We start from the raw sequence: 16,953 nt of genomic DNA on the forward strand, positions 1-16,953 counted from the left end.
ATATGATAATATATGTAGAAAATCCAAAAGAACTGATCAAAAAAAAAACTCCTGGAACTAATAAGCAACAATAGCAAGGTTGCAAGATGCAAGGTTAATAGACAAAAGTCAACTACTTTGCTATATGCCAGCAAGGAACAAGTGGAATTTAAAATTTAAAACACAATACCGTTTACATTAGCATCCTCCCAAAATGAAATAGGTAAATCTAACAAAATATGTACAAGATCTACATGAGCAAAACTACAAAACTCTGATCAAAGATATCAAAAAGAACTAATTAAACTGAAAGATAGTTCACGTCCATGGATAAGAAAGCTCAGTATTTTCCAGATGTCAGTTCTTCTCAACTTGATCTATAGATTCAATGCAATACCAATCAAAATCCCAGCAGATTATTTTGGGGGTACTGTTAAACTGATTCTAAGGTTTATATGAAAAGGCAATAGACCCAGAATAACCAACACAATATTGAAGAACAAAGGTGGGAGACTAACAGTGTCTGACTTCAAGACTTACCTAAAGTTACAATAATCTAGACAGTGTGGTATTGGTAAAAGAACAGACAAAAAGATCAGTGAAACAGAACAGAGAGCCCAGAAATAGACCCACATAAATACAGTCAACCGATCTTTGATAAAGGAACAAAGGCAATACAATGGAGCAAAGATAGTTTTTTCAACAAATAATTCTGGAACACCTGGATACTCACATGCGAAAAAATTAATCTAGACACAGATTTTATACCCATCCCAAAACTTAAGTCAAAATGGATCACACACCTACATATCAAACACAAAACTATAAAACTCCTAGAAGATAAAAGAGAATCTAGATGACCCAGGGTTTGGCAATGACTTTTTAGATACAACACCAAACACATAATCCATGAAAGAAGTGATAAGCTGACATTCACATTAAAAAACTTCTGCTCTATAAGAGACACTGTTAAGAGAATAAAAAGAGAAGCCATAGACTGTCTGGAAATATGTGCAAGACATATCTGATAAAGTACTGCTATCCAAAATATATGAAAAAAATTCAAGAAAACAAATCCTATTAAAAAATGGGCCAAAGAACTTAACAGACATCTCACCAAAGAAGGTATACAGAAAAGATGATCCACATCATATGTTATCAGGGAAATGCAAATTTAAATAATGAGATACCACTACATACCTATCAGAATGGCTAAAAACCAGAACACTGACATCACGAATGCGGTAAGGATGTAGAAGTATTACTGGTGGAAGGTCTTGACTATGAGTCATCCTAGTTCTTGGTGTTTCAAACAAAGAATTGGACAAAACACACAAAGCAACAAAAGAATGAAGCAACGAAAGCACAGATTTATTGAACCAAAAGTACACTCCACAGAATGGGAGCAGGCTCAAGCAGGTGGCTCAAGAGCACTGGTTACAGAATTTTCTGGGGTGTAAATACCTACTAAAGGTTTCCCATTGGTTACTTGGTTACACCCTATGTAAATGAAGTAGTGGCTCACAACCAGCCTGACTGATGGTGGAAAGTGACCAATCAGAGGCTTAAGTCACAAAGTTACACCTTTATGCAAATGAAGACTAGGCCGGTGACCAGTCTGATTGGTTGCAGGAGTGGACCAATCAAAGGTACTTTCCATTTCTCATCTGCAATGCAGAAGGTGGCAGAGGGGTTGGGGGTGCAGGGGTTATACCCCCAACCCCTCTGTTCCTTTGTTACCTGGGCATGGAAAGTTGGGGTTTTCCTTTTGATTGAGTTCTAGGAAGTCAGTGTGAATCAGCCTTAGGTTCCCTGCCTCCAGACGCTATTCTCCTGCTTCAGAACTCTCATTCATTACTGGTAGGAATGCAAAATGGTATAGCCACTTTGGAAGACAGTTTGGTGGCTTCTTACAAAACTAAACATAATCTTCCCACATGGTCCATTAATCATGCTCTTTGGTATTTACTCAAAGGGGGTGACAACTTTATGTCCACAAAAAAAACTTGCACATGGATGTTTACAGCAGCTTTATTCATAATTCAATCTAAACTCTTTATAAATTGAAAACTGAAAAAGAAAAGTTCCCTCTCTTGCGCCGGGGGCGGTGGCTCACGCTTGTAATCCCAGCACTTTGGGAGGCCGAGGCGGGCGGATCATGAGGTCAGGAGATCGAGACCAGGTGAAACCCCGTCTCTACTAAAAATACAAAAAATTAGCCGGGCGTGGTGGCGGGCGCCTGTAGTCCCAGCTACTCAGAGAGGCTGAGGCAGGAGAATGGCGTGAACCCGGGAGGCAGAGCTTGCAGTGAGCCGAGATTGCGCCACTGCACTCCAGCCTGGGCAACAGAGCGAGACTCCGTCTCAAAAAAAAAAAAAAAAAAAAAAAGTTCCCTCTCTTTTGCAAAGACCTAGAAGATTCATTGTAATGTAACAATTTTTTTGGTTTTAGAATGATGTTTAATATAGCCTTATTTTTAGAAATTCATATAATTTACATTAGAAATAAGATTTTATTTTTACTAAAACAGTGTCAGAAACATAGCATATTGAAAAATAGCTAAAACGTAAAATCTTGTGTCTAGAAATTTTTAAAATATGTGTCTGCAAATATTCATAAATTTTCTAAAATGCTTAACCTATTGAGTTGGAGGTGATTCATCTGTCAGTGATTTCATAAGCATGGTTTCATTTATCTAAATAAAATATTACTAAATTAGAAAGATCATTAGTAAATCCAGAAAATACCAAAATAGACATTTAAGACTTTAATGACAGTCTGTTCCTTCCAAAGATGAATTCCGATATCTTTATAGAGCAACCACAACTCAAAAAAGAATGTTTGATAGAATTATTTTTCCTGAATCTGACTGGTAACTAAAATTGAAGTCCTCATTCAAAAAAAGTTTAATCTAAGAGAAGACTCTTAGATGTTAAGTAAATATCAACAATTTACTCTAAGATAAACTATAAAGTTAATAATGAATTGCCTGTTTCACCCCTCCCACAAAGACAAAAGTAAGTCCCAGCAGCTCAAAATTCCAGAGGGAAACAATTAAGGTGCTGCCTCTATCTAATTTGTCAGCTAAAGACACCCCTGTAGTTTACCACAATGTTGGGAAGAAAGGTAGTGGTGACAGCCCTCTGTATCCATGTGTTCTGCATTCAAGGACTCAACCAACTTGAGATCAAAGATATGTGGGAGGAAAAAAACAAAACAATAAATGCTAACAATATAATACAAAATAATACAAATTTTAAAAACAACACAGTATAACAACCACTTACATAGCATTAACATCATATTAGGTATTATAAATAATCTAAAGATGATTTAAATTATACAGGAAGATGTGCATGGGTTATACGCAAATTCTACACAATTTTATGTGAGGGACTTGAGCATCTGTGGATTTTAGTATCTGTGGGGGTTCTGGAATCAATCCCCCACGGATACCGAGGGACTAATATACAAGGATCAGATTCAAATAAATACAACGCAATATGTCTACTTAAAATATGGGAGCTTAATCTTACTATATTGTTCAAGGTAGAAAAGTTTGAGCAACCTAACTCTTAGGAGTTTCAACAGATCTCTTCCTGAAAATTATTTTTGTACATATGACACTTAAATAATTATGCTACTGCCTACTGCACAGTGACAAGTGAACAGAAAAACAAAAGCAAGTCAACTTGTAAAGGTTAGATACAAATCTATAAATAATACAAAGCATCTGTGCAATAGCTAACTTGGCACCCAAAGTAATTTATGCTCATGAATACTATCATTTATTAAACATGGTGACAGCTCACTGTAGGAAGAAATTTTAAACATTAACTGTTACACACTGGAGACTATAACAGTTCCTCTGAATTTACATTAAAAGATACAAGTAAAACTTTATTATAACAAAGTCAATTCTGAAGGAATAGTGCTAAACAAGAATTTGGAGATCCAAAAGGGATTTGTGATGTGCACAAATGTGCACATCATTTGGAGATGTGCAATGCAATAAATACAAATTTCACATACAATTAAATACAATAGGTCTTCTACTTTGTGACATTCAAAATTACAATGTATGTATTTAACATCTTCAATGATTATCTCCAGTTTTAGTTTTGAGTGGCACAAAAACAGCATGCAAATAGGAAAACTGGAGAGAGCAAACGCACAGAGGAATAAAACGAGTAAGACTTAAATAGTAGTAGTTTCCCCTCCATTCACTGAATGGGAATAAAGAGCAGAGGTCTGATAAAAAAGGAAAAGGGCATTATACATACAGACAACATATAGAGGTGGAAGTATGACCAGAACAAACATATAAACTGAATTTAAAGAAGTTCCCATCATGGACTTCATGAGAAATGTGCTTAAAAATGATATATATGTTTGGTTTTACCTCTGGAAGAAAACAGATACAGATGAAAAGTCATTCAGGAAACAGAGACACTTAAGTATGTCATCAAGTCAAAAACAAAACTACTTGGTAAAATAACAATTTAAGCAGTTACAATATGCGGTAAAGTAGGCTAAAGACATTTTTACTGATTATAATATATGGAACCTTGAGAGTAAAAACCATGCTTCCCCATGAATACAATGGACAGAATGTTCAGCATATACTGTAGTCATATCAGATTCTCACTTAACATCTACTCTAACTTCTACAACTTCTACTTGTAGTGGAGTGAGAGAATATACACGAATATGTGTGAGTGAATGCTAAAACAATGATACCTACAATTTCCCACAACCATTCTACTTGGCTATTACAGGCAATAAACATGTGCTTCAGCCACACCTTGAGATGGGAAATATGACTACTATTAAAACAAATCAGAAAGAAGCCATTAGCCTGAGCTCTGTAAAATTGAGCTCCTCCATTAAGCAAACCAAAACCCAATTCAATGTAAACAGGATAATGAAACTTAACCTCAACCAATCAGAAACCATCAACTAACCTCTAGCTAGGATCTTGCCACTCTAACCAAATATATTTTCTTCATCTTACTTCTGTGTTCAGGCTATAAAAGTACACTGCCCACATGCTTCAGAGCAGAACTCTCTCAACCTCTTCTGGTTCTGAGTGCTGCCCAATTCATAAATCATTCTTTGCTTAAATAAACTCTGTTAAATTTCTTTTGTCTAAAGTTTTTCTTTTAATAGTTCTAGTGTTAGAAATGAGGGTCTGAAGGAGATCCCACCAATGATAACCCACAGGAGCAATGAGTAACAGGCATAAGTGCCCCCACTGAGCCCCTTGAGTTCATGGCTTTTTGCTGCACATTTGGAGGTCACCATTGGTAGGTCCCTCTCAAGTACAAGCTTGACTACTTGTTTTGAGTTCTCTTGACTATGAGCATTTCTGATCCAGACTGGGCCTGTAAGTCATGACAGAGACTATATTGGGTCTAGCAGGAGGCCCAATATAGTCTTATATAAGGTAAGTTAGGTAAGTTTGAGAAGGCTGTGAATCATGAGTTCATCTGCAGGCAAGGACTCTAGAACTCCGCCATCTGGAACGTCAGCCAATTTTATGTTTAAGAACAAGGGCTCAGAACCTGTGATTTTTTTAGAGAAATGAGTGAACCTTACCAAAGGTAACTCAAGAGTTATAGGGGCCACAGTGATAAAACTTCACTTGTAAGGTGCATTAGAAAAACAGGATCCAAAATACCTCAGAAACAAGAGTTCTGTTTGGGATTTTTTTGGTGTGCAGAAGCTCCTAAAAGACTCAAAAATTGCCACTCTCAAAGACTCCCTACAAAAGGCAAATGAAAAGCTTAAACAGTTGATTTTTTTTTTTAAATTACATGTTGACTGACTTAACTCTGACCGCACCTCCCCACCCCATCCTCTGCCTATTCTTTATCTACTAAGCTTTTAGCTCAGTTATCTTCCCAACCCAAAGATGAAGAGAAAGCTAGACAAATGCTCTATAAAGTTAGGCCCACACATCAACCAGGTCTGTATCTTTAACCACCTTTATGCCTTGGTCAAAATCTTGAGCTCAGATCAAGCAAAGGTTTCTCTGTCCCAAAGGAAAACCCCCAGAAATTTGCTGAGGAATTCAGAATTCTCACTGGAGCACAAGATCCAGGACTTCTTGATCCTTCTAGCCAAATTAGTCTCCAAAATCTGCCTTACTGGCATAAGGACTATTTTTAACCAGTTATTTTTAGACTGTTTTGTAAGCGAAATTTACATCTATAAAAGAAATCTCCATTTGTCTCTCTCTCTGCACCAGAGAGAGAAGGAATGAATCACTAGAAATTCTTAGAATGGAGAAGGCAATGACTTAAACCTATATAACTAGCTTTACCCAAGCCATTTAAGAAGCTTTTCCTGGCCATCTTGTTGTAACTGGGGCTTTACCTACACCCTTCTTTCCTTGTTTCAGTAAATGACAGTATTAGCTCTGTGCCTTTGAGATATAAATGCTCTACCTAGTCTAACCTAAGAGCCATCCCTTTAGACATGCAAATTTAGGGAAGATGACTCATCAGAAGAGGAAAACAGGGGTACAACTATTTGGAAATTGGCAAATAAAAAATCTTCAGTCTTTTTCATAAACATCAGTAAGAAGCGTAGCCATCTGGCCAGATACACAATTTGAATCTAGCTATTTTTTTAATAAACAAGTGAGTTTTGTATTTAGACCTGGCACACGACTAAAATTTCAGAATTAGAGCTATATGATGTTTACATCTGCCTATATATTTACGTACATGTGTTACATTTGTGTGATATTTTTCCACCTCCGGATGGTATTGCCAATTTGTAAAAGAGCTCCATTTAATCGGCTTAAAGAAAAAAGTGCGTGCTTACGTAAATTAAGTATAGCTGGCCCACCATAACCACAGGTTTTGCATCTGCAGATTCAACCAACCATGGGTCAAAAATACAGTATTTGCAGGTTGCAGAACGCAAGAATGAAACCACCTTTGCAAAAATTATAACAGTAAGAAAATTATGACATTGAAAGGGATCTGATCTAACCAACTCCCATCTTGCCTTCAACCTCCAAACTGTCTACTTACTCATTCCTGGGGCTTGGGCCAAGCTAACTTTGGGAGAAATTTAGATTACAATTCAATAATTTAGATTATAATAATTTAATAATTATTTTATTTTAATTTTATAAATTATAATTTAAATTATATATTATAAATTATAATTTTATAATTATAATTAAGATAATAGTTTAAATAATAACCATTCCCCAAAACTAAACTGCCTATGTAAAACTAATGAAAGACCACAAAATTAGGAGGATGAGAGGAGTCCAAATTTTGCTAAGGTATAGATATCAATTACCAGCCATTATCCTGGAGATCACAAGATTTACAATTTCCCCAATTACTCCTACATCAGTATTGTAGAGCCTAAGACTGGCCTTTTGATATGTCTTTTCAAGCTTTTATGTTTCTGACCACCAACAGCCCCATCCAGACCCACGACTCTTGACTCAACAGGTCCTTGTGGCCCCTACCTAGAAGCAGACTCAGCACACAGGGACCACTTCCACACCGCTATGACTGCATCCACAACCAATGAGCAGCACCCATTCCCTTGTCCACCAAACTATCCTTGAAAAACCCTAGCCTCCAAATTTTCAGGGAGGTGGATATGAGAAGTAATAAAACTCCAGTCTCCCATTCAGCTGGCTCCCCATGAATTAAACTCTTTCTCTATTGCAATTCCCCTGTCTTGATAAATCAGCTCTATCTGGGCAACAGGCAAAATGAACCCACTAGATGGTTACAAGAATACAGTGGGCTAACTTTTTGTATGGACAAGGCCAACTGTGGAACTTGAGCATCTTCAGATTTTGGTTTCCACAGGGGGTCATGGAACCTTGACAGAAGGAAGACTGTATTACTTAAACTCTTAAAGACAATGGAACTAACCCAAAATGTTAAGGTTCATATAACTTGGGTAAACCTTGGGTAAGTAAGACTAGCTCAGTATTGTTGGTTTAATACAAACAGCTGTGTCTTCTGAGTTACCAGCTTTAAGTATAATACGAGCATAACATTTTATTTTACCTGCTTTTACTAGTCAAATAAGTTTGTTATCTTTACTAGATGTTTAAGATTATAGAACTATGGGTTTAACCTAAGAACAAATGTGCAAGTGAAAGTGCAGCGTCCAGCTTCCAAGTGCCTTGTTACAGTAGGTAGCTAGTCAGGTATGAGCAGGGCAGGAGAGGCCCCCTCCCCCAAAACACACACACACACACACACACACACACACACACACACACACACACACACCAGTTATATTAGGCGACCATCAGGTGATGACTAGGCAGTTTTTAATTGTTTCTCTAATAATTGGTTGCAGCCAGCGCCAGGGATCGGCAGTCTCCCAATAAACAGAAACACCTGAAACTGGTGATCAGCAGCTTTCCAATAAGATGTCAGGAGTTGGGCGAGTGGGCTCCAGCATATGCATTAAGAAACAACATGGAGGACTTTAACTGATAAATGACCTTCCAGGCACATGTGAGTGGTAAGGGAAAAACACCTCAAATGAGCACACATACAACTCCAGTAAACACACTGCATATGCTGGCCCCTTCCAAGTGCTAGCAGGCCACTGCACATACAAACAGCCCACCCCAATGGAAGAATCATGGGAAAAGGGATGCAAGACCCCGGAAGCATGCCACCATATAAAACCCCAAGTCAAAAGGTCAAACAGCACACTTAATCTCTCAAGTCACCCACTTGGCCCTCTTCCAAATGTACTTTACTTCCTTTCATTCCTACTTTAAAGCTTTCACTCCTGCTCTAAAACTTGCCTCGATCTCTCCTTCTGCCTTATGCCTCTCAGTCGAATTCTTTCTGCTGAGGAGGCAAGAACTGAGGTTGCTGCAGATCCATATGAATTCGCCGACAGTAACATACTTTGGTGCCATGTCTCTGATACATTCCGCTGCTAACAGCATCATGTATTATACAGCACAGCAGTAAAACAAACAAAAAAAACATGTATTTAACTTTTTTAAGATTCTTGCTTTCACAATGACTGCCTAACATGCACATGCTGTAAAAATAGCTAATAAGGAAATAACTTGATAATGGCTAGCTTTGTTTTACGTTATAATACATCTACTTAAAACCAGTTTCCAAAATCTGTTAACTTACACCATTGGAGTTTTGCTAAGTTAAATTAAATGACAGATATTCATTGAATATCTAGATCATTTCCACATAGATAAAATACTGAAACATTAAGTGCTGAACTTTAGTTATCCACTTTTGGCTTATTTCAGAATGAAAGATATTCAGGTCTGTTAGTAATCATGTCCTGTGTCCCACTGAAAAACTGTACCATGAAGAAGCACATGCTTCTAAAAATTAAATTTACTAAAATTTACAAATTCCAATTACTATATGGTAATTAAAACTAGAAATAATAAGGTAAACAACTCTATATGGAGGAAAGTAAGACACGTTTTTGGTTAAAAAAAAAAGCTATTAAGGTATAAAAGATGTGTTTTTGTTAAGGGAAAAAGCAATTTCCATCCTAAAGAATGACTGGTTGTTCACAACGGGAAGGAAGATGGGTATAGGGTAAAACGGAATGCATATGAGAAAACTGTAGACATGTAGAAAAGCAATCGTGAAAAAGGAATTTTATGTGTGGTCAAGGTGGCTAGGAGGTGAATGAATTTTATATTTAAAAGTTACTTTAAAAATGATGAACCTTATTATCAAAAGTACAGTGGTAACAAACTTTTCTTGAAGTATTGGTCTGTTCTTGCTTTATTAGGTCTTTGCTTAAGAAAACCGAATTCTCCATATTAAAAGAGCTAAGGTGTTTTTTTTTTTTTTCAGCAACTATGTAACTTTCTGTATTTGCCCCTTAATTACCACTGTGGTTAAATCAGTAGGTATTATTTCAAGTGATCTGTGATCTACTTTAATCAAGTATTTTTAAACCTCTGATATTTTTGACAAACTTTCCCAAAATTCTATTCCATTATTCCGTTTTTTTTTTTTTTTTTTTTTTTTTTTTTTTTTTTTGAGACAGAGTCTGGCTCTGTCGCCCAGGCTGGAATGCAATGGTGCGATTTCAGTTCACTACAACCTCCATCTCTCAGGTTCGAGCGATTTTCCTGCCTCAGCCTCCTGAGTAACCGGGACCACAGGCATGCACCACCACGTCCAGCTAATTTTTTAATTTTAGTAGAGACAGGGTTTCACCACGTTGGTCAGGCTGCTTCCTGCCTCAGCAAACATCTGCCTGCCTTGGCCTCCCAAAGTGCCAGGATTACAGGTATGAGCCACCGCACCCAGCCTCCATTAGGTCTTTCTCACCTTGAACTAACTTTGGTAGTTTCCAGGGGATTCCTAGAATATCTCAAAAGAATCTGTTCTCTCTCCTCATAAAAAGAGAGATGTCAAACTAATTAGCCTTATTCAGTATGTTAAATTTACATGGTAAGCACTGTCAAACAAGCAATGATGCTTAACTTTCCTTGAGTTATATTTGCCTGGGTATGTTATTGAGTGTTCTAGAAATGGTATGAAATTCCTACAAATCTGATATGTCCTGTTATGATGTTACCAGTCATAATTTTGATTTTTATTTTAAAATACTGATGTCACAAAAAATAAAATTTCCTTGTCAATTGCACAATAAATTCTTATCATAGCCATTTTAAGTCCTGTCATCCAGAGATAATTTTTACTTGGATGCTTTCCTGAAACCTTTTGCAAGCAACTATAACCCTAAAGTGTTTTATCTTCAAAGAGATTCATGGAAAAGACTCTGAACAAGTACAGGTTTCTTATAACTTTAAGATTATACCATTGGTCTGGCTAAGAGTTTCCACAACACTGTTGAAGAAACCGGTTCATAAAATTGTTAACCCGACATCAAGCAGAATAGGAATTACGAGACTGAATGACTGATGAAGAAAAATTATAGGTTTTTTTAATGGCCTTTTTGTTTAAAACATTGCTGATTCTGCAATGTTGTGCTTTGCAGATTTAAGGAAACTTTTTTCTTTTCTCTTAAGCTATCTCTACAACTTTCAACAATTTGGTAAACTATACCTTTGTGAATGAAGATGAAACACCTTTTCTCAACTATCTGATCCCTCCAGAATTCAGAAACTGTAAGCAAGTATTTCTATTTTTATGGCAATACAGTGTAAACCAAAAAGTAACTGAGACAAGTCTCAATCAATTTTGAAAGTTTATTTCGCCAAGGTTAAGGACCCGCCCATGATACAGCCTCAGGAGGTCCTGTCAACATGTGCCCACGGTGGTTGGGGTACAGCTTGCTTTTATACATTTTAGGGAGACATAATACATCGATCGAAACATGTAAGATTTACACTGGTTTGATCTGGAAGATGGGGAAAACTCAAAGCAGGGGCTTCCAGCTCATAGGTAGATTTAAACATATTCTGATTGGCAATTGGTTGAAAGAGTTATGATGTATAGAAAGGAAGGGGTTGCAGAGACCTAGGTTTTTATCATGCAGATGAAGCCTCCAAGTAGCAGGCTTGAGAGAGAATAGACTGTATATGTTTCTTATCAGACCTAGGGTCTGTGTTGACATTAATATTAGAGAGGTATAAATGAGACATGTCCAACCCCAACATAAATGAGGCATGTTCAACCCCCACGTCCCATCATGGCCTGAAGCAGTCTTTCAGGTTAAATGTTAGGGTGCCCTAGCCAAGGAGGAAGTCCATTCAGATGGTTGCAGGGCGCCTTCGAATTTTATTTTTGGTTTGCAGTAAGTTACTTGCATAAGTTCAAAAAAAATCTGTTCTCTTTGTAACAAGTTATAACTGGAACACTGGTTATAATACTAAGTCGTATTTGAAAATGTACATAGAGCTGGATATGGCCAGTTTTAAAGAACTAAGGTTTACTTTATGAAGCCATGAAAGCCCCTTGGAAAAAACCGGTGTGGTACGAGGTTTTAAGGGTTTCCTGGCCTTATGGGTTGAATAAGGCAGGCCCAGTAACTTTAAAAATATTTTGAGGACCTTGAGAAGAGAGGAATTCATCCAAATCTATAGGTATTACAGGCAAAGTCTAATGGTAAGTCTTTGGCATGGCTTCATAGCCTAGAGAGGCTTTTAAAAGTCTAATCTGAGACGCCTTTAAAAATTCCAGCAAAGCAGATTTAAAGAGAGCCTATATGGTCCATCACTACTCTTGCTGCACGTATGTGAACAATCAAGCCAAGTTTAATGAGACTAGACCTATTTTGCAAACACATTAGTCTTATTGTGATTATCTTTGATAGAAATGGGAGCAGCTGTAGAGAGAAAAATTATGTTTCAGTAGAAAACTACAGGGCACCCTTGTGCATATCAGATTCTAGTCCTGTTCATTGTGCTTGACATTGTATCTATAAACTGCTTGGTTTCCGACGCCCTACAGGCGGGTACTGGGCAACACTCATCCCTGCTGATGAATGGGCCACTCAGGGAGTTCACCAAAATGCCCAATGCCATAACCAGAAACATTCAAACTGCAAACCAGGGAAATATGCTTTGAGCTCAAATCTAGAAACCTTGACCAACTGCCTTCTGGACACAGAGAGTGAGTCTATGGTTCGTTCTAGCTATCAACCTTTTTATTTTACTTGGTTCTGTTCATGGAGGCCTTGGCTAAAGAGCATACGCCAGTCCTTTGATGACAGTAGTCCCTCCTCCCTCCTTATGGCAGTTTCACTTTCTGCAGTTTCAGTTACCCCTGGTCAACCATGAACCAAAAATAGATGAGTACAGTAAAATAAGATATTTTGAGAGAGACCATATTCACATAACTTTTATTAGTATATTGTTGCAATTCTTCTATCATTGGGTTATTGTTTTAATCTCTTAACTGTGCCTAATTTATAAATTAAACTTTATCATAGGTAGGTATTATAGGAAAAACATAGTATATATAGGGTTTGATAGCATCCAGTTTCAGGCATCCACTGCGGGAGTAATGGGGGTCTTGAAACATATTGCCTGTGGGTAAGAAAGAACTACTATTATCCTCCTGATAGTGCCCATTGTCATCTCCCTGGTGCACTGTATTCTTTCTAGTGTCTTAAATGAATGTTTGCAGCCATCAGCAATATGCCAAATGGTCTCACTGCAATTAGAGCAACAAAAATAAGATGAACAAAAAAGGACTATTTGTTCCATGAGCCTGACATCATGACTTTTGTATTACATACTGACACCAAGTAAGTCCACTATAATGGTGACAGAAAGTGTCATCAATGCTCAAAGTTTTAGTCAGGCACTCAAGATTGAGAGGCAGACAAAAGGAGAGAATTGTTAAAGTAAGGAGGAAGCCATTAGCCTGAGATTTTCTCTGTGAACAGAACTCTTCTGTAAGCAAACCAAAACCCAATCCCATGTAAACAGTAAAACAAAACTTAAGCATACCCAATCAGAAACCATCAACTAACTTCCAACTAGGGCCTTTCCACTTATGTTTTTGTCTTACTCCCACATTCAGCCTATAAAAGCTCACTGCCCATCACTGCTTTGGAGAGGAGTTCTCTGGACCCCTTCTGGTTCTGAGTATTGCCCAATTCATAAATCATCCTTTGCTCAAATAAACTGTTTAATTTATTCTGCCTAAAGTTTTTCTTTTAACACTAGGCTATCTCTCCCCGCATTCAGCTGCTGTCAGTTTCCATGTAGCTTATATAGTGTACTTCAACCCCGGAGTACGATTTTAATGTTTAAAATGTATAATGGTCCCTAATCCTTTATCCAATATTAAGAGTCTTTATACTACACTGGAGAGGGAAAAAAAACTGGCCTTTTTTAGCCACCCTATTGTAGACTGTAAATGCTGAATTTTGCTTTATTCTCTGATTTCAAAAACCTAACTTCAAAAAACTTGACTCATAAAATTTGAATCTGCCAGAAAAGAGTTTTCTGGACCAAGTCAGTAAGATTGATCCTTAACACCATTTTAAATAAACAGTGAAGGCATCTTCAAATTCCAGATTAGGACTAAATCCAAACTTATTTTCCTACATACCATCTCTATTTGTTAAGGTCTGTTCAACAAATATTTATTGAGTAACCAAAAACCAGGTGCTAGGGAATACAAAGATAAGAACTCAGAACCTTCCCTAGAGCTGCTGATAGTACAGTGACTCTTACTACTTTGAAGGACAGAGATCCTTTTGAGAATTTAATAAAATTTATGAACCCTTGCCCTGCAAAAATGCATATTCAAAAATGTACATATCATATCAAGGAGCTACTGCTTACCTGGAGTCCATTTATCTCTCCCTTAAGATTGATGGACCACTGTTTAAGAACTCCTGGTCTAGTAGAATGTGAGACCTTTTTTTTTTAAAAGGGGGGAAATGGGAATAATTCCAAAGGAAATCTAAAAAACAAATACATGAAATACAAAATTGTGCAGATTGTACAGTACAGGGACAAAGATCCCATAGTGGGAGTCAGATTATCTGTACTCAAATCTGGTTCTGCCATTTACTGACTTTGGATGAGTTTCTTAACCTCCCCAGGCCTCAATTTTAAGAATTAAGTGAAATAACCCGAGAAAAACTTAGCACAGTACTGAGAGACAGAGGCACACACACAAGCACAGACCTGGAATCCCTTGAATTGAATTGTTAAAGTCTCTACAGTTGAAGTCTACACATATCCTCAGAGTAAACATTCACTTTTTTTTTATTATTATACTTTAAGTTTTAGGGTACATGTGCACAATGTGCAGGTTTGTTACGTATGTATACACGTGCCATGTTGGTGTGCTGCACCCATTAACTCGTCATTTAGCATTAGGTATATCTCCTAGTGCTATCCCTCCCCACTCCCCCCACCCCACAACAGTCCCCGGTGTGTGATGTTCCCCTTCCTGTGTCCATGTGTTCTCATTGTTCAATTCCCACCTATGAGTGAGAACATGTGGAAACACTCACTTTCTTAAAACTGTCCTTATAACCAAAAGAGCCTAACTAAAACATTATCTCCCTCAAACCCCTGAAGTAGCTAAAGTAGCTAATATTGCCTAAAGTAGCTAATGGCTTCTAAAACCCTTTTAAATCCTAAGATGATCTTATACAGCAAAACCATTGATTTTAAGTTTATCTGCTTTTATTCATTCAGTGTATCCTTCCTTCCTGCAGAACAAGGATTAGGAAAAATAAAAGTATGGCAACAACCCTGTAATAAATTGGTAAAGCTGATTGTGTAAGAACATATGTAAAAGTTCTTGCAAATTAAAGCACAAGTAACTTATTTATATTCACATCATGTCTGTTCTAGCTAGCATATGGTCTTAGCAGAATTTTGACTTGCCACTTTAAGTTGTTTTTTTTCCAAATTTCCAAACATACTACTATAGCCTATTTAATCTTGCATTTTAAACATCAAAACCCATACACTATGCTTATATATTTACTTACTTAACTCCTGTGTTTGTACGATGTTTCTTCATCACTACACACTTACTGATGTAACACCAGTGTCTTTTATTATTTTAACCCTTAAAGAATTTATTAGCCAAAAGGAATTTTAAAGAAAACAGGTGTCAGCAAAAAAAAAAAAAAAAAAAAAAAAAGGCAATCTAAACCAATCTTGCAACGCAGTATACTCCTATTTTTTAAATGCATTTGGACTGATATTCTGCCCAAAACAAAATTCAGGAAAAGACCCTCCTAAATCATCCTAGTTTCTCTCATTTCCTAACCCAAATATTAGAATTTTTTAAAAGGTACTGAATATTTTCAAAGTAAATGAATAATATTTTTATCCTTTTTCCTTCTTGGATAAGATGGCATTGATATAATTTATAGCTATTTTGTATTAAGTTCAGCCTTGTACATTTTTTTAAAAATTAAAGAATTTAAGTTGTTAAAATTTAAGTAAAATACAAATTTTCTTTTAAGTAATGCCTGCTCCGTAAGTTATATCATTTAGATGAATAAGTATCTCTTCACAATAAAAAGCGACGGGCAAAATTAAAAAAAAAAAAAAAATCTCTGAGGCAAGAAATACTAGCTCCAAAGATTATGACTTACAATCTTAGGCAAGTTACCCTCTCTGGGACTCTAGTTCCTCAATGTAAAATAGGATGTTTTGTAACTATGCCCAGCAGCATGGAGAGAGAGAACCTAATATATCTTAGATAGATTAATAAGTTATATTTTCCCAATCCTAGCATGAAATAAAAAACAGCACGTTTATAAAATAACACAATATACTGCTACTCCAACCTTCATCTGTCTCTACCATAGAGCTACTGGGATAAAATCACAGTTCTTAGAGAGATAGAAAATTCCAAGGCAAGGCTCCCCAAGTCTTTTATAATGCCTGAATTTTTCACTTACTGCCAAAAATCTTTTACCAATCAAAGATATTAATAGAATCTCAGTTAATCAAGATCTTGTACAATCACCTCTGAGAGTAAGGGGTTACCAGCTGGTAAGTCAGTCAGTCATTTCAACACTACAACTGATTCTGTGACATTAAGTATGAATGTCTTGAAAATAAATGCTACATATATTATATATAAAATTTATATATAATTTCCTTGTAACATTCTTTAAGTAATGATTCTCCACTCTTAAAGCAAAAGGACTTCTTCATTTATATCAAGATATTCAGATTCCCCATAACAGTACTTTTGGGGGGTGGAGCCAAGATGGCCGAATAGGAACAGCTCCGGTCTACAGCTCCCAGCCTGAGCGACACAGAAGACGGGTGATTTCTGCATTTCTGTTTGAGGTACCGGTTTCATCTCACTAGGGAGTGCCAAACAGTGGGTGCAGGACAGTCGGTGAAGCGCACTGTGCGCGAGCCCAAGCAGGGTGAGGCATTGCCTCACTCGGGAAGCGCAAGGGGTCAGGGAGTTCCCTTTCCTAGTCAAAGAAAGGGGTAACACACGGCACCTGGAAAATCGGGTCAGTCCCACCCTAATACTGCGCTTTTCCAATGGGCCTGGAAAA

The 16,953-nt window shown here is 37.0% G+C and overlaps 1 protein-coding gene across 1 annotated transcript in view; it reads right to left on the reverse strand.

Moving 5' to 3' along the window:
• LEMD3 (LEM domain containing 3) overlaps positions 1–16,953 on the reverse strand; it is an 86,123-nt gene that overhangs the window by 46,473 nt on the left and 22,697 nt on the right. The gene's annotated exons all lie outside the window — the stretch shown is intronic.

Source organism: Nomascus leucogenys, chromosome 10, assembly GCF_006542625.1.
Source record: "Nomascus leucogenys isolate Asia chromosome 10, Asia_NLE_v1, whole genome shotgun sequence".
NCBI lineage: Eukaryota > Metazoa > Chordata > Mammalia > Primates > Hylobatidae > Nomascus > Nomascus leucogenys.